This window comes from Megalobrama amblycephala, linkage group LG1, assembly GCF_018812025.1.
Source record: "Megalobrama amblycephala isolate DHTTF-2021 linkage group LG1, ASM1881202v1, whole genome shotgun sequence".
NCBI lineage: Eukaryota > Metazoa > Chordata > Actinopteri > Cypriniformes > Xenocyprididae > Megalobrama > Megalobrama amblycephala.
Window position 1 is genome coordinate 69,280,428 of NC_063044.1, and position 19,453 is coordinate 69,299,880.

Genomic DNA, 19,453 nt, shown 5'->3' on the forward strand with positions numbered 1-19,453 from the left:
AATGCTGTCCAAATGTCCCGTTTTTAATGATGACGTCTAAAGTCCCCGCCAAAGGAAGTAGTCCCTTTTAGCAATTTGTTAGCAACCGCCAATTTTAAGACACAGTAAAAGTTAAAAAAATCACAAGCAGGTTATAACTGGTGTGTTTTATGTCATAGATCAAAACGTGAAAGTATTTAGAGGCTTTGTTAACCACAGACCTTATTTCAGGCGATTTAGCAAAAACCCATTCAAAAAACCCATAGACTTTACAGCGTTGGAACCGGAAGTCCTAAAATGCTAACTCGCTTCCGGGTTTTGCCTACAAAAACGCGTCATCCCTGGGGCACTCTATTTCAGTAAGTTAGACTAGACTTCCTGACCACCTGACCACCGGACGACCATTTAAAACCAATAATAACCAACTGCAGAACCGCAGAACCATACGTCATGACAGTCTGAGGACGACAGCGCCAGACTAACAGCCTGAGGGCGGAAGTGGGCGGAGTAATAGTCTCAAGTTGTATGTGGGCGGAGTTAGCGACAAACAAACAAACAATCATGGCGGAAGAAGAGAACACGGTAAAAAGTTTCTTTGTGTTGTGCTTTTAATCGATCACGTTTATGTGTTGTGTATTTATTCGATCATTAACACTTAACATGACTTAAATATTTTGTAAATGGGCTTCAAAGTCACTTTATCACGTCTTTTGATATTTTACAAATCGTCTCACGTTGCTTGCGCCCTGGTGAAAAAATACTATAGTCATTTATAGTAAATACTATAGTGTTTTTGAACCATACTATAGTACTTTAAGTACTTGAATTAATTTATTGTGGTAATTCTATAGTTGCTGTGATAATATAACAGCTATAATAATATGAACAAATTACCCAATATTGTACTAAGTTTTCTACAATTTTAGGGTATATTATACTACAATATACACTAGTTTACTGTAGTAAAAACTAAAGTATACTATTTGTTACAGTTTATCAGTTCACTATAGTTAATATTATAGTATTCTGTAGCATTCATTAGTGTTGTAAATACAGTGTGGTTCAAAAACACTATAGTATTTACTATAGTATTTTTTCACCTGGGTGTTTACATATTCATGGTTTGTGATTTTACTTGTTGTTGGTACTGTATTTTATTTAATTGGTTACATTTTACAATACTGATCAGTGTTTTTGTGGATTTTAGAGGCATATTAGTATTGGGAGATGCTCCGCTTTACTTCATTTACAGCGATGCAAAACGTGCTGCAACAATTTCCACTGTCCAGTGCTCTTAAACCAACCAGACGGCACAGGTTGAATGCACAGCTTCAAATTCACTTAAAAAAGGCTGTTGTTCATGGAGGTATGGACGTTTCTTTTGTATTCTGAATTTAAAATGTTGTTTTTGCAATGCAGTAAGTAGTAATTTTGACTTTAGAAGAATGAAACTTGTTTCTTTTATGCAATTTTTATGGTTATATATTTAAGTTTTTCTTTAATTTTGCAATGCAGTAAATTGACAAACAAGGTTAGTTTCATAAGACTTTCATAAACACATAAGCTACTTGTACAGATGGTGTGTTGTTATATCTGTCAAATCTTTTCAGGAATAACTTAATAATATTCTATTGTTTTAGAACAGTTGACCGGCTCTGGGGGATCTTCATGTTAATGGTAAGAAAAAAAAAAGGAAAAGTTAAAAGTTTTTAAAAATGTATGAACTTCTCTTTTCATTAGAATGAAAAACATATATGAGGGCTTTTCATACTTTAAATAGTTAACCCTGGGTGATTGTTAACCCCAGGTAAACAGAATCCTGGGTTATCTTGATTCACGTTTCACACTGATCATCATTTACCTGAGGTTAACAATTAATTCTGAGTATTCATACGCAGCGTTTCACACTGTACATTACTAAAACCTGGTTAACATCCTTATTTGCAGTGTCAGTGTCACTGATTGGATGAACAAAGCACACAATATGTTTTCATAAATGCTCAGGCATTGCACATCCTCATTACATATAGTCAACTTCACTATCAAGTTTATCCTGAATTAACATTTCAGACTATAAAAGAATTAAACAGTATTTTCTGCACTGCAATTGTTCCATTTTCTGTCAGCATTTGTTGTTTTTTTTCTTTCCAATGCTGAATTTTCTATTTATATACAACGCACAGTGTTTCTGTGACTGTCAAAATCACGTAAATATACAAGCAATATGTGGAGCATTACTTAACCCATGGTTAAAAGTGGTGTTTAGGACGACGATAACCCGGGGTTAAGTGCAGCGTGAAAAGCCATGTGAATTGCTTGCCTTTTTTAAAAAAAAAAAAAATTAAACTGAACATAATAGATTAATTTCATTAGTGACAGGGTATGATTTGTCTTCAATATATAAACATGAGAAAAACAGAATGTCAAAACTTTATTATACATGCTGTGCTGCATCCTGACCAGAGGTGTAAAAAGTACTCAAAAATGTTACTCAAGTGAAAGTACAAGTACTGAGTGAAAATTTTACTCAATTAAAAGTAAAAGTATCTGGCCAGAATCATACTCGAGTAAAAGTAAAAAAGTACTACATTAAAATTGTACTTGAGTATTAAAAAAGTAAAAGTAACAGCAAGAATGAAAACTAGAGATTCTTGTTTAAGCTTTTAATCTCTAAAAACATGAAGTGAATGAACCACATACAAGGTTTTATCCTGCTGTAGAACTGTTTGTGTTTAATTGTTTTTAATTATCAAACTATAAGACTACTACCTAATGCCAGTATGCAACATGCTACTCAAAGTTGCAAAACCTCTGATTTAACTTAAGCAGAAGCTGATTTTCAAAATTGTGAGTGTCAAGCCTAGCTCTTTTGGAGCTAAAAATCAATCCTGCAGTGCCTGAAACACTGGTGTCTGAAACACAGGACAGATATCCATCCACTCTTTGCTGGCTTCATGTGTTGTCTGTTTCAAAGAAGCGAAAAAATCTTCATCATCAGATGAACTGTTGGCCATGGGTGCTCTTGATTCTGTGGCTGATTTTTGACTTCCTCCATTTTCTTCCACTGACTGTTATACAGTGGGTACGGAAAGTATTCAGACCCCCTTAAATTGTTCACTCTTTGTTATATTGCAGCCATTTGCTAAAATCATTTAAGTTCATATTTTTCCTCATTAATGTACACACAGCACCCCATATTGACAGAAAAACAGAATTGTTTACATTTTTGCAGATTTATAAAAAAAGAAAAACTGAAATATCACATGGTCCTAAGTATTCAGACCCTTTGCTCAGTATTTAGTAGAAGCACCCTTTTGATCTAATACAGCCATGAGTCTTTTTGGGAAAGATGCAACAAGTTTTTTCACACCTGGATTTGGGGATCCTCTGCCATTCCTCCTTGATCCTCTCCAGTTCTGTCAGGTTGGATGGTAAACGTTGGTGGACAGCCATTTTTAGGTCTCTCCAGAGATGCTCAATTGGGTTTAAGTCAGGGCTCTGGCTGGGCCATTCAAGAACAGTCACAGAGTTGTTGTGAAGCCACTCCTTCGTTATTTTAGCTGTGTGCTTAGGGTCATTGTCTTGTTGGAAGGTAAACCTTCGGCCCAGTCTGAGGTCCTGAGCACTCTGGAGAAGGTTTTCGTCCAGGATATCCCTGTACTTGGCCGCATTCATCTTTCCCTCGATTGCAACCAGTCGTCCTGTCCCTGCAGCTGAAAAACACCCCCACAGCATGATGCTGCCACCACCATGCTTCACTGTTGGGACAGTATTGGACAGGTGATGAGCAGTGCCTGGTTTTATCCGCACATACCGCTTAGAATTAAGGCCAAAAAGTTCTATCTTGGTCTCATCAGACCAGAGAATCTTATTTCTCACCATCTTAGCAAACTCCATGCGGGCTTTCATGTGTCTTGCACTGAGGAGAGGCTTCCGTCGGGCCACTCTGCCATAAAGCCCCGACTGGTGGAGGGCTGCAGTGATGGTTGACTTTCTACAACTTTCTCCCATCTCTCGACTGCATCTCGGGAGCTCAGCCACAGTGATCTTTGGGTTCTTCTTTACCTCTCTCACCAAGGCTCTTCTCCCCGATAGCTCAGTTTGGCCGGACGGCCAGCTCTAGGAAGGGTTCTGGTTGTCCCAAACATCTTCCATTTAAGGATTATGGAGGCCACTGTGCTCTTAGGAACCTTAAGTGCAGCAGAAATGTTTTTGTAACCTTGGCCAGATCTGTGCCTTGCCACAATTCTGTCTCTGAGCTCTTCAGGCAGTTCCTTTGACCTCATGATTCTCATTTGCTCTGACATGCACTGTGAGCTGTAAGGTCTTATATAGACAGGTGTGTGGCTTTCCTAATCAAGTCCAATCAGTATAATCAAACACAGCTGGACTCAAATGAAGGTGTAGAACCATCTCAAGGATGATCAGAAGAAATGGACAGCACCTGAGTTAAATATATGAGTATCACAGCAAAGGGTCTGAATACTTAGGACCATGTGATATTTCAGTTTTTCTTTGTTAATAAATCTGCAAAAATGTCAACAATTCTGTGTTTTTCTGTCAATATGGGGTGCTATGTGTACATTAATGAGAAAAAAAAAAACTTAAATGATTTTAGCAAATGGCTGCAATATAACAAAGAGTGAAAAATTTTAAGGGGGTCTGAATACTTTCCGTACCCACTGTAATTTCCAGGTCAACAAAGAGCTTAGAACCCAAGAGGCGACACTCTGATACTTTTTAGGCAACAGTCACTAGATGGCGCTCTGGTAACGCGGCCACCATTATGGGGTGAAAATACTAACTGGACCATTGAATCCTTCACATCTCACGCACCCAAAATCGGTGAATTTCACTGCCAAATCAGAAGCACAATAGAACAGATTTTTAAATTAAGTCACCACTAAATTGTATGGCTCCTACAGTAAATGTTGTATTGTCTTATATACGTTTTATTTTACCAGTTGTGGAATCCAACCATTCATCCATCTGAGGTAACGTAGTTAGCCTACTTTATTGAGCATTTCCATTTTAACTTTAAAACTTTACACATTTATTAATAGTAAATTAATAATTAATTAATTTAAGATCATCATGTTTGCAGCGAACAATATATTTCAGACCTAGTGGAGTAATAATAATAATAATATCTAGGTCTGAATTGAAATAAGCTATATTGTACGTTTTAATGGATCACGCTACAAACATAATGATCTTATGATCTACTGTGTCCATTATCGCATAATTCCCACTTTTGGACACTTTTGCTTCAGTGGACATTAGACAACACTGCAAAATCAAGCTGTTATATTCATATATTTATTGTCCAACATTCCCAATTTTTCTGATGCATGTCATAATTTAATTTCATATGTCGGTATTAATTCAGTGTTTATAAGTCTAATACTAATACTAGATCTTTTAAAGAGTTTTAACCCAAACTGACTGAGAGCAAAAAGGTTTTGTGAAAAAGTTTTTTTTTTTTTTTTTTTAACAAAGCAGTTGATATTGCCATAGAAACTAGTGGACTGCCAAGTCGCCTTCACCCCAAAATGGCGGAAATGCAAGGCCGCTGCTGGCGCAGGTGTTGCAATGGAACATTCTATTGAGTGTCGCTTCTTGTTAGTGTATATTCTTTGAGGTCAAGGTGCTGTGCATTGTGGTAATTGATGCAACATGACGTCACTTCCAAAGGACCAATGAACATGTCTGACCAATTTCATGGAATGTGAAAATGAATCTCATTGAATAAATAACCTTTAAATTAAACTGGTCATCAGCGCAATTCAATTGGTTTGGTAATAGCAAAAGAAAATTGAATGAAGTGATCTCCAAAAAATAAGTACTTTTTGACTGTAAATAAAATTGTAAGGAGTAAAAAGTACTCTTTTTTCTCAAAAAATGTAATCAAGTAAAAGTAAAAGTATTGATTTTCAAATGTACTCAAGTAAAGTAAAAATCCCCAAAAATAATACTTAAGTACAGTAATCAAGTAAAATTACTCAAGTACTTTACACCTCTGATCCTGACTACAACACAAAGTGTTGTTAAATACACTTTTAACATCTCATCCCATTTGTTTGTACCCTTCTCTCATGAAGGAACCACAGATCACAGAAGACTTCTGTACTGCACAACAACCAAAGGTCTTCACGGGTTTAGTGGAAGAGCTGTGCTTTCTGATATTGAAAGAGGAAGACCAGGAACAAGCCCTTCTTCAACTTTCACAGGCTGAAACATGATGACAGACAACTTAAGGATGATATGGACATTTTTCTTAATGAGTGTCTGGACAAAAACAGTCTCTAGGTAAAATTAATCGCATGTTTATGGAGATTTGATTTTTTTTTTTTTTTAAGATTTAATTTGTCATCATGTACCTGCTGTTCAATCTACACTCAATTTGGTTTGATTTTGTATTTTTTTAGAGCAAAGCACAGCTAGTAGCTATATAATGCTTTTGCTACTTACATTTTAGTACATTTTATTAAAATTAAATAAATATCTTTTCTGTTTTTGTTTTTGGGTTTGATGGATCTGAATGTGCTTAATTCATGCATTCTAGTGTACAATCGTGTAATGCGTATTATATATTATGAAAAACAATGATTCATTCTGAAATGCTTAAGTAAAATATTTTATGACAAATTAATAAATGTTTATCATTTTTTGTGTTTAAGCTTTGTGTTCAATTTATATTCAGTTAATCATTTAAGACATAAAACAAATTTATGAACTTTTAAAATATTAAAAGGTTACAAGGGGGTTTTAATACACACATAGGCTATATATATATATATATATATATATATATATATATATATATATATATATATATATATATATATATATATATATATATATATATATATAGTACAGTCCAAAAGTTTGGAACCACTAAGATTTGTAATGTTTTTAAAAGAAGTTTTGTCTGCTCACCAAGGCTACATTTATTTAATTAAAAATACAGTAAAAACAGTAATATTGTGAAATATTATTACAATTTAAAATAACTGTTTTCTATTTGAATATATTTCACAAAGTAATTTATTCCTGTGATCAAAGCTGAATTTTCAGCATCATTACTCCAGTCTTCAGTGTCACATGATCCTTCAGAAATCATTCTAATATGCTGATCTGCTGCTCAAGAAACATTTAATGTGTACAATTGTACAAAATATTTGTGTACAATATTTTTTTTCAGGATTATTTGATGAATAGAAAGTTCAAAAGAACAGTGTTTATCTGAAATCTAATCTTTTGTAACATTATAAATGTATTTACTGCCACTTTTTGATTGATTTAATGCATCCTTGCTGAATAAAAGTATTCATTTCTTTAATTTCTTTTCAAAAAAAAATAAAAATAAAAATTCTTACTGACCCCAAACTTTTGAACGGTAGTGTATAATGCTACAGAAGCTTTGTATTTCAGATAAATGCTGTTCTTTTGAACTCATCAAGGAATCCTGAAAAACTGTTTTCAACATTGAAAATAATCATAAATGTTTATTGAGCAGCAGATCAGCATATTAGAATGATTTCTGAAGGATCATGTGACACTGAAGACTGGAGTAACGATGCTGAAAATTCAGCTTTGATCACAGGAATAAATTACTTTGTCAAATATATTTAAATAGTACACAGTTATTTTAAATTGTAATAATATTTCACAATATTACTGTTTTTTATTGTATTTTAAATTAAATAAATGTAGCCTTGGTGAGCAGACGAAACTTCTTTTAAAAACATTAAAAATCTTAGTGGTTCCAAACTTTTGGACTGTACTATATATATATATATATATATATATATATATATATATATATATATATATATATATATATATCGTAACGTGTTTGTGTATATGATTAAGCTATTAACACAATGCGAATCTATCTATATCTATAATTTCAGTTAGATCGTTTTAATAACAATATTTCACATTAACATGGTTTTAAACTTTAAAAAGCTCCAAATGGAGCGATGCCTACGGAGATAAATTGACTCCGCCCACTTCCGCCCTCAGGCTTTTAGTCTGGCGCTGTCGTCCTCAGACTGTCATGACGTATGGTTCTGCGGTTCTGCAGTTAGTCCTATCTCTTTAAAACTGAGAGTAACCCTGATCCGCGGGCATTTCACGAACATGATCGAGCTTCCTTTAGCGGATCATATATATATATAAATATATATATACATATGTGGTAATTTATAGCGTTTTGGTTTAATGTAGCATTTGAAGATGCACCAGACGAACTGTGTTTTGGTGTCAGTCCTGCTGATGATCGCTGATGGTATGTACAGGCTATTATTAGCGCTCTCTCTCTCTCTTCAACAAAACATTTTTAATGGTCAATTATTTTTTATTTCGATTCCTAAACTATATATTATTTGGCTTCAATGCCCCTTAATCATGACTGCCTTTCGTCGTGCTGCTTTATAAGACTTTATGCGGTCTATAAAGTCCTAAAATTGACCACTTGCAGTAGCTGACAAATGGCTGACTGGAAACATTGAAAAATATAACATATTCGGATCAGACCAGTGCCTCATGACAAATTAAGGAAAAAAGCACTATATAAATAAAGGTGACTTGACTTGTTGCAAATTTTGTTTACTGTAGCCTATACAATATGCATTTTTTTCTCTAACTACATTATCTGGATACTGTTCTCCATTTTTTTGATGTAGTGTCTAATGAATGATCTGCTTAAATTATTGACAGATGTGTGTTTGATCTGAAAGCAATGTTTGATTTTGAGAACAGGTGAAATTGTTTGATTTTGCCAGAAGAGTCAGGGGTTTTGTGAATGTAGTTTGAAGATTTTGTGTTTAATGTTGTGAGAAAATGGGTGATGGCAAGAATGATGCTACCATTAAAGGAAAGAATATAAATACAAAATACAGTGCTCGACATTAAGCCTTGTTTTGTGCTTGTCCTTTGGACAACTAAATTGGCAATTTACGTGTCAGAATAAAAAAGTAGCTTGCCTGGGAAAAAATAGGATTATTTTGTGCAACATTCTTATCAGTGTTTTATCAGCAGTGACATATTTAAATCTGCATATTTATGTTATTTGCCCTGGGTTTTTTTATCAACCTTTATAATCTAATTAAATTAACGTTTCATCTTTTATTTCATATTCTTACATTTGATACATTAAAATAGTAAGACACTATAGGGCTGTTACAAAGAATAAAAGAATTTACACTGAAAAAGTACAACTACATTTTCGAATATACAATGTTGGTGGGAAATTTATACTTTTAAACATGAAATTAAACTGCCAGTAGATGGCAGCAAATGACCATCTTAATGAGTGAGCCACTGAATCATTTATTCACACTATTCAGGCTGAATCAAGAATGAAGCAGTTGTTTATGATTGGGCCATTGAATCTTCACTCAACCGATTCGTTTAAAGCACTGAATCATTCGAAACGGCTGAGCGTAGCTGCGAGATGAGCTGGTTCTGCTTTGTTTGAAAGTATTTTTTGCTGCTACAATAGAACAAAAAACAGGCAATATTGCACCTAAAACATGAGTAATTAATATTAACTACTTGTTTATTGAACTGTTGTATGAAATTCGTGTCAATTTCAATCGAGGTGATATTCAGGAATTCAGCACTTTCGGTCATGTGATGCTTAACTTTATCATATGCCGTAAATAGCAAGCTATAAAAACCACACATATTGAATTTTTATTGCAACATGATAACTGAGTTTCTTTGTGTGAGCATTTTACAAGTTACGTGAGCCTCAACAGTGCAGTATCACTGCCGACATTACGAGTATCCACTATCAATCGCTAAATATATCTTTCTTAAGTTTTGGTTGTTATTGACATTTTAATCAAGCTACTTATCTGGTCAGGCAAGTAAAATTCACTTTCACTTCAATAAATCCACTTGAGCCCTGCAAGCCTATGTGCTGGGGCTCAGCCCCGGACGGCCCCGGCCCACTTTAACCCCTGGGTGATGGTTTCCAAAAAATGTGTTTTAGCAATTGTGAAAAACTGTAAAACTAAGCTTGCTGTTTACGCCACTCTCCCACATCTCAGATCTGGCTGTTTCGTAATTTTGTCTGGCCCAACCAGACAGGGTAAATTTAATATAAAGTTTTTTCCATAGTTAGTCACATAAGGAATAATTGAGTCATTGAATTATTACAAAATAATGAACACCCAAGGTGGTAATGCGGACACGATGTGAAGTGGAGTTTTTGTTTTTGTCAGGATTTTGTGCCTAAAAAAACTCTTGTGTGTAGGAATAATTTCTTACGCATCTCATCCCAAGCCTCTGTTGCAAATTCCAAAACATCATTTTAGAGCTAGTAACAGAGGCTTGAGCCATTAGAGAGAGAATAGGCATATATCTGTGAATTAGCCTACCTGAGTCTGTGCATCTCTAATGGCAGCAGTGTCTCTAAGTTTACCTACCTCAAGAACCGCAGTTATTACCTCGCTGGTGAGAAATGTCAAGTAGCTTTTAAATTGCTAAATTATTTTACTGATTAATTCATCAGAGCAGCACTGATATTTATTAGCTTGGTCGGTTGTCGTTGTGGGTTTTGTTTCTTTTGCGGTTGTATAACTGAAATCATTTGGCGAAGTGATATGAAACTGTAATGTGGTCAACACCTGCAAGAACTACTTTAACTGCGTTTCCCTGAAAATAATTGCACACCTTAGAACATTGGTCAACTAATCAGATGCGAGCTTTCAACAGCCCTGTAGTATAAACTAAATCAGCCGGTTAAACAGACAGCTCTAATATTTACAGATGTAGACACAAATCGACTTTCTGCTGCCGCAGCCTGCTGTATTTTTCTTGCACGTCTTGATTGACAGAGGTCTCGTCCAATCAGCGTTAAATATCCCATTCACAAAATATACCTATATCTTTTCCATTTTGTCTATCTTGTGTTTTCTGACTTGTTATTTTGTTTACTGTGGTAGGGTTAGCCTGTTGTGCAGTAATAATTAGACAGACTCCAGACATTGCCTTTGAATATACTTTAATCACAGCCAGAGCACCTCGTATCAATCACAGAGAATCCCACCAACAAAAGGAGTACAACAGTTTAGAGGTTGGCCGATATATCGGGCCAATATTTGTCTTTTTTTAATATATCGGCATCGGCCGATATCCGTGTTTAGTAGCGGCGATTTAAAGGCAGACAGCACGCAGACAGTACTGTTGTGTTTCCTGTAGATGGCAGTTAAAACACGGAAATTTAGGTGAATGTTTCGCCGATCCAAACTCCAAACGTTCAATTTGATGAACACTTATGCAGTTTCCTGCAGATGGCAGTGTAATCTCAGAAATGTGATTCACTGCTTTTCAAACGTAATCGTAAACGAGACTGGAGAATGTACGTTGCATATATTTTGTTGACGCTTCGATAGAGTTTCTCCCATTTTTCTTTCTTTTTTTTTCTCTCTGTCTCCTTAGACAAACCCACTATGTACTGCTTGAATTTAACATCAACGAGTTATGCTTTACAAAAGAAATTTAATTTATCAATACGAACCTTTTTTGATGAAAAAAATTACACATTAGCATTCAGTATGAGCCTTAATGTAATATTATGTTCCAAAATAAATTCAAATAATTCATTTCCACTGAAACATGTATGATATTCCAATAAAATTGTACTAAAATAATGCATATGTTGCATTAGGGGTTTTATTTCGAAAGGGACTTTTTCACCCACATGCCTGGATTTTAAAAGTTCCTAAAATGGGTCTGATACACCTATAAAAGCAGTACTGTATGTAAAATGATGAATTACATTCTATCTGCATGAATAGATGGAGTATATGGGGGGGGGGGGGGTATTTTGGCAGGCCCATTTTGGAACATAATATTACATTAAGGCTCATACTGAATGCTAATGTGTAATTTTTTTCATCAAAAAAGGTTCGTATTGATAAATTAAATTTCTTTTGTAAAGCATAACACGTTGATGTTAAATTCAAGCAGTACATAGTGGGTTTGTCTAAGGAGACAGAGAGAAAAAAAAAAGAAAGAAAAATGGGAGAAACTCTATCGAAGCGTCAACAATGCAACGTACATTCTCCAGTCTCGTTTACGATTACGTTTGAAAAGCAATGGATCACATTTCTGAGATTACACTGCCATCTGCAGGAAACTGCATAAGTGTTCATCAAATTGAACGTTTGGAGTTTGGATCGGCGAAACATTCACCTAAATTTCCGTGTTTTAACTGCCATCTACAGGAAACACAACGGTACTGTCCGCGTGCACGTGAAGAGGGGGTAGTCTGCAGCCGGGGGGTCGGAATTGGGCACAACACCTGGTTTCCATCCAACTTTACATTAATGAAAATTCAGCTCAATAATATGCGCATCTGCGTGTGTTTCCACCAACTGTGTAATGCATACAAGACTGTGCAACATTACGTTTTTAATTGATTTTTATTTATAAAGTTGTATTTATTTTATTTAAATGTAAGTTTACATTTATGTTCCAACAAACTTGAAAAATTCTGCTTGATAAATGCTCTAAAAATTATGTAAATGATTGACAGATTTTGTTTATATTAGGCCTACCTGTTTTATATATTTAATACTTGGTCAGTTTATTGATTTGTTTGGTTAACTTTGGATAAATATTTTATTTTAATACAGTGCAGTGCACAAAATTAAGATTCGAGAGATGGTTGAAGTCCGTGTTCAATAAATGATGTTAAGTTTTAATAAGCATCCACTTATTATTAGTGTGACATTTTAGCATGCAAATGAAGGGGAAAACTTCAAGATATCGGCCCTAAAAATCGGCCGCACATATCGGCCATCGGCTGACCCTGACCTCTAAAAATCGGCATTGGCTATAGAAAAACCCATATCGGTCGATCTCTACAACAGTTTTTATAGATCAGGAGCATAATAAATGTTACATGATTTATTACATAATTTTTCTCCACTATTATTGGTTCTTCATATGTATAATTCGGCAAACCCTTGTGTTACTAGGTAAAAGCAAATCTGGATTTCTTGATTACAGCAGTTTGTTACTCAAAGTCATGATTTTATATATTGAGACAACTTTTTTTGCGTCATTTCCCTTTCGGATATGATTCAGACACACTGACTTTGACCAAAGTGTTAGACATTTGGATTTCCAAATTATAATGTTAATCCTGCAAGAAAATGACATTTTAGTTATGATTAATTAAAATTCCATCACAATACCATGACTTTAAACCAACAAAAGATCAATGTCTAATGATGCTATAATTTGACGTTAATCTTATGATGTTCATTAGACGTCGGCTGTTGGTTACTAGATACCATGATTTAAAACCAACACAGTATCAGCGTCAGCTGGCGTCATATTCTACATCAAACTGATGTTGACATTGTTTTGACATTGAATTTCGGTCACTTAAAGTCAAAATTTTTTAATCAAATTGCATCATCTAATGATGTTGTGTGTCTGTTGGGTATTTACTGAAGTGTACAAAAATTGGCTTGCTGATTTGAGTCAGTGTTTACAGCCTTTTTTTCTATAACATAGAAGTGAAAGAATCTCTGTCAAAGATTCATAAACACAGTTTGATTTTGAAGTGCAAAAGCAAAAGTATTTAATTTGACAGAGATAATCAGGAATTTGTATCTTTGAAGACACACACTGAGCATTTGATTTAAAACCATTCGGGACTGAGGCCAAAATATTGAATATTTTTTATATATACATTTTACATATACTGTAGAAGAACAATGTTTGAGGTAATGGATGAGATAAACACTAAGAAACATTAATCTCTCTCTCCCTTTCTCTCTCTCTCTCACACACACACACACACACACCCACACACAAACACTATGAAAGACTACACATGAGTGTAAACATGAGTTTCTGACCTCTCCTCTATCGTCACAGTATGATTTTTGTAAAACAATTGGTCAAATATGAAGCTTGAGTCTAAAATACCTTTTGACAAATTTACATGTTTTCCATAAATATTGTGATGCTATAATTGTGCATTAAATGTAAACTGCCTAAATAACTAGAAACCAAAAACAACATGTGGGTCGAGCTCTAGTGACACCCCTGAATGAACCTACTGGACATAAATACTTGTTCATGTCAGTAATTATGCTCTATGCTAGTATGGATCCATTATGCTTTGTAAAACTACAAAACAAACTTTAATCTCTCTGTCTCAGGATTCATTGTGCACGGTCCATCTGGTCCTCTGGTTGCTCCTCTGGGATCTTCAGTGGTTCTGCCCTGTTATGTTGATGAACCTTTATTAATGGAGGATCTGGAGGTGGAATGGAGAAGAAGAGACTCAGAGACTTTAGTTCATCTGTTTCAAGATGGTGAGAGTCAACCAGAGTCCCAGCAGCAGGATTATCAAGATAGAGCTCATTTCTTTACTGAGAACATTAAAGATGGAAACTTCTCCCTCCGTCTGGACAATCTGAGAGCTGAAGATAAAGGAGAATACACATGTACAGTTCACAGTCAGCTGGAGTCTGGAGAGACTGTGGTTCAAATTAAAGTTGATAATGTTGGTGAGTATTGACCACATGAGTCCCTATCTTCATTTTCACTATGATTTTACAGAAACTAATTACTGAATTTGTATTTCCTGCTGTGATATTTCCTCTGTTCTTTCAGAGCGTTTGCTGGTCTCAGGATCGGATCGGTCTATATCTGTGTTTGTTGGTGAAGACGTCACTCTGAACTGCTCTGTAGACTCTCACATCACTCCTGAAGACTTTGAACAGGTTTCATGGAAGAAAACCAATGAAGATGAGGAAGTTCTGGTTCTGCTCTACCAAAACAACAAGACTTTTCCAGATTCATCCCATGAGCGATACAGAGACAGAGTTGAGTTCTTCACTGCTGAAAATCCCCAAAGGAAACTTCTCTTTCCGATTGAAGAGTGTCAGAACTGAGGATAAAGGAGTTTATATGTGTCAAGTGTTTGCTGGAGGAGCTTCAGTCAATGCAACTGTAGAGCTGGACAGACTGGGTGAGTCATGAAAAACTAATACACAAGTGTCATTTAGTTATTCATTTACTTCCAGTTATATGAAGTTTATTATGATTCCAAATTTTACAGAAAAGTGATTTGATTTATTCCAATGAATACAGCTGCCATTTTTTTAATGGACCATAACTAAACAGCATTAAAATATGCAAAGAAATTACCATAGAGTGACATTTCCTCTGAGATCAGATGACTTCACACAGCTAATAGACACACACACAGTTCAGGACATTGATCTTCATGAGAGACACAACAGGCACATGTTAGCTGAAACTTCAGTCACAATTTCAATCCCTCATTCATTTCTTTTTTCATAATACTTGCATGAAATTATAAAAAGGAAAATTTTGGCTTGTCTAACAATATTGAAATCATTCAATATATTCTTTTTATATTTATATAGTTTCGTTTTTTATTATATATATTTTTAAAATTATATTAAATACATTTATGATGTGCTTTTTTTGGGATACTCAGCAATTATATATACAGTGGGTACGGAAAGTATTCAGACCCCCTTACATTTTTCACTCTGTTATATTGCAGCCATTTGCTAAAATCATTTAAGTTCATTTTTTTTTTCCTCATTAATGTACACACAGCACCCCATATTGACAGAAAAACACAGAATTGTTGACATTTTTGCAGATTTATTAAAATTGAAAAACTGAAATATCACATGGTCCTAAGTATTTAGACCCTTTGCTCAGTATTTAGTAGAAGCAACCTTTGGATCTATACAGCCATGAGTCTTTTTGGGAAAGATGCAACAAGTTTTTCACACCTGGATTTGGGGATCCTCTGCCATTCCTCCTTGCAGATCCTCTCCAGTTCTGTCAGGTTGGATGGTAAACGTTGGTGGACAGCCATTTTTAGGTCTCTCCAGAGATGCTCAATTGGGTTTAAGTCAGGGCTCTGGCTGGGCCATTCAAGAACATTCACAGAGTTGTTGTGAAGCCACTCCTTCGTTATTTTAGCTGTGTGCTTAGGTCATTGTTTGTTGGAAGGTAAACCTTCGGCCCGTCTGAGGTCCTGAGCACTCTGGAGAAAGTTTCGTCCAGGATATCCCTGTACTTGGCCGCATTTATCTTTCCCTCGATTGCAACCAGTCGTCCTGTCCCTGCAGCTGAAAAACACCCCCACAGCATGATGCTGCCACCACCATGCTTCACTGTTGAGACTGTATTGGACAGGTGATGAGCAGTGCCTGGTTTTCTCCACACATACCGCTTAGAATTAAGGCCAAAAAGTTCTATCTTGGTCTCATCAGACCAGAGAATCTTATTTCTCACCATCTTGCCAAACTCCATGCGGGCTTTCATGTGTCTTGCACTGAGGAGAGGCTTCCGTCGGGCCACTCTGCCATAAAGCCCCGACTGGTGGAGGGCTGCAGTGATGGTTGACTTTCTACAACTTTCTCCCATCTCCCGACTGCATCTCTGGAGCTCAGCCACAGTGATCTTTGGGTTCTTCTTTACCTCTCTCACCAAGGCTCTTCTCCCCCGATAGCTCAGTTTGGCCGGCCCGCCAGCTCTAGGAAGGGTTCTGGTCATCCCAAACGTCTTCCATTTAAGGATTATGGAGGCCACTGTGCTCTTAGGAACCTTAAGTGCAGCAGAATTTTTTTGTAACGTTGGCCAGATCTGTGCCTTGCCATAATTCTGTCTCTGAGCTCTTCAGGCAGTTCCTTTGACCTCATGATTCTCATTTGCTCTGACATGCACTGTGAGCTGTAAGGTCTTATATAGACAGGTGTGTGGCTTTCCTAATCAAGTCCAATCAGTATAATCAAACACAGCTGGACTCAAATGAAGGTGTAGAACCATCTCAAGGATGATCAGAAGAAATGGACAGCACCTGAGTTAAATATGAGTGTCAAGCAAAGGGTCTGAATACTTAAGACCATGTGATATTTCAGTTTTTTTTTTTTTTTAATAAATCTGCAAAAATGTCAACAATTCTGTGTTTTTCTGTCAATATGGGGTGCTGTATGTACATTAATGAGGAAAAAAATGAACTTAAATGATTTTAGCAAATGGCTGCAATATAACAAAGAGTGAAAAATTTAAGGGGGTCTGAATACTTTCCCGTATAAATACTTTACCGTATATATATACACACACACAGTTCACACAGTTCTCTTCAGCAACTTTAATATTGGCACAGCAGTTAATTTCACATTCTTTATTGTTTATTTAAAAGGGACAATGCATATTAATTAACATGAGCACTCATGTCCATCATGTTAATATGCCAGATTTAGCCATACAGGCTAATTTTAATTTTCATCTGTTGTTCCTGATAGGTTGATGGTAAAGAAAAGTCCATAAGTACATAAAACATGAAAAATCATATAAAAACACATTCCAGCAATAGCCATAACAAGAGCATATTAACACAAACACAAAATGACTGTAAATATAAGGAGACAGAAACAAGCCACTACTCTGAATTATGAAGACATGTTTGATTATCCAATAACCACTGTTTTAATGATGCAGAAAAAGAAGTAAAAGATGTAATTAATATTCCTTAATTCTGTCGGTACCGTTTTCCAGGTATGTGCTGCTCTATAAGAAAAGTCTGACTGCCCAAAAGCATATCTTCTATGTATTATTGTACAATCTCATGCACTACAACTACCAAAACACTTCATTCATGTCTCAAATCAACTCATTCTTCCAGAACACTAGCAAAGGTTGACAGCCGACAAACACACTTTGTCACCCACAAACAATGACCTAAAAAACACTAACAACATGTAGCATTATACAATGTTTTCTTGTGTAAAACAAGGACACATCTCTGTTTATAATTCACTGCAATATATGTTACTGGATTGAATCAGACATGATGCAGAATTCTTCAATATTTTATGTTGTTTATTTATTTTTATTTTTTTGCACTGAGTAATTCCAAAATACAAGAATTTGTATACACACCATCCACTGATACAGATACAGTTTTTATAGCATTTAATTTTAAGATTTAAAATATATTTCATTAAAATATTACTGTAGGAATGTAGCAAAATTGCTGTGTTATTCAGTTTTGTATTATGTTATTGTTTTAAACATAAGTTTTGAAAACAGTATGTAAGCATGTGCAAATTGGCCTGTATGTACAAAGAGTTTTGGCAGTTGTTGTGTCTGAGTGAGAAAAGAATTCATGACATTTGAGAGATGTAGTCATTGAATGCATTTTGTGCCAAAGCAATGATAATTGATCCTCAGTTTAGCCCACATAGACTTCTGTTGTGCTCACTGTGTGAAGAGTTTTGCAAAAGTGACCCAAGTACTGAGAAACGTCTGTAAAAAACTGTAACTTTCTCTAATTACTTCTAATAACTTAACTTTTTTAAAATGATTGGCCTAGGCAGACTGCAGTTGAGGCAGTCAAATGTAATTTCTCAAATGCATTCATTTTCTATTATAAATTTTGTCACATTCTTTTTGTTGTTGCTCATGAGCTACTTTAAAATAAGATTAGAGATCACTGCATCTTTTGGATCCATGGCCAATAACATTTCTATCTCATTACCCCAGTGATGACAACAGTATTATTTCATAATGTTTGGAGTTCTTATTAATATTTTCATTATTTTATTCAACTTGACCCTAATAAATTACTTGTAAACTTTTTATTTTCTTTTTTCAAGACTAATTCAATTGTGCTTTTCCCTTCAATTATGATTTTAATGTAACATTTATGTTTGTAATATAATAGCCCTCCCTATACCAAATCCAGCTTTAGTTTTTTCGCTACTGTCTTTCAACGAAGTTCCTCTTTTTTTGTTTCCTCCTAAAAAGCAGACAGAAAATTGATCTTGCCACAGTTTCGCATCTCAGGATATTCTCTTTGTCCTCAGGAAAAGTATCAAGTGAAAAATTCACCTTTTCCTGCATTAAATCAGTCTTTCTTCATGCTGAAGTGTCAGGAGGGGAGCTGAAAGCTCATCACCCACTTTTTCTCTTCTCATCTGTGCAGGTGTTTGTCTTTGGGGACCTTTGCTCTCTCTCCACTTGTTGTTTCCATTCATCACAGCATTGTCACTGAAGAGATCCGCATGTATCGAGTTCAACTTCTATAAATTCTAATCTAAATAATATCTGAGCAATAAGCTCTTTTTCTAAATTCACTCATTCTTTTATATCAAAAATCTCACTGGTTGAAAAGCAGTTCCCTCATTCTGGGGTTTAGTGAAGCAAGTTTTTCATGGCAGGAAAAAGCAAAGCTAATTCTTCTTTGCAATCTGCAAAAATCTATCATTTATATCTTTGATTATAGTATACTAAAATTAAATAATTTTCCTATTATAATTCAGACTTCAGTCTTCTCATCTATACTCATACGCTGGGATCAAAATAATCTAATAGAGTGAATAACAATTTCCTCACCCATCATCAAGGAATTCCTTTCATTTTAATCAACAAGTCTCATTTTGTT

General features: G+C 35.2%; 1 long non-coding RNA gene and 1 pseudogene across 2 annotated transcripts; both read left to right on the plus strand.

Annotated features, from left to right (window-relative positions):
- The first annotated feature begins 223 nt into the window (after window positions 1-223).
- Window positions 224-6,631, plus strand: LOC125248851. 2 transcript variants are annotated; one of them, XR_007180414.1, is made up of 4 exons: window positions 224-561; window positions 1,187-1,345; window positions 1,620-1,656; window positions 6,081-6,631. It is a non-coding gene; the product is annotated as an uncharacterized LOC125248851 (long non-coding RNA). The 2 variants fall into 2 exon arrangements; XR_007180408.1 differs by having other exon boundaries at window positions 224-1,345.
- Window positions 6,632-8,041: 1,410 nt separating this feature from the next.
- The window catches only part of LOC125276422, a 39,637-nt pseudogene continuing 28,225 nt past the window's right edge, over window positions 8,042-19,453 (plus strand).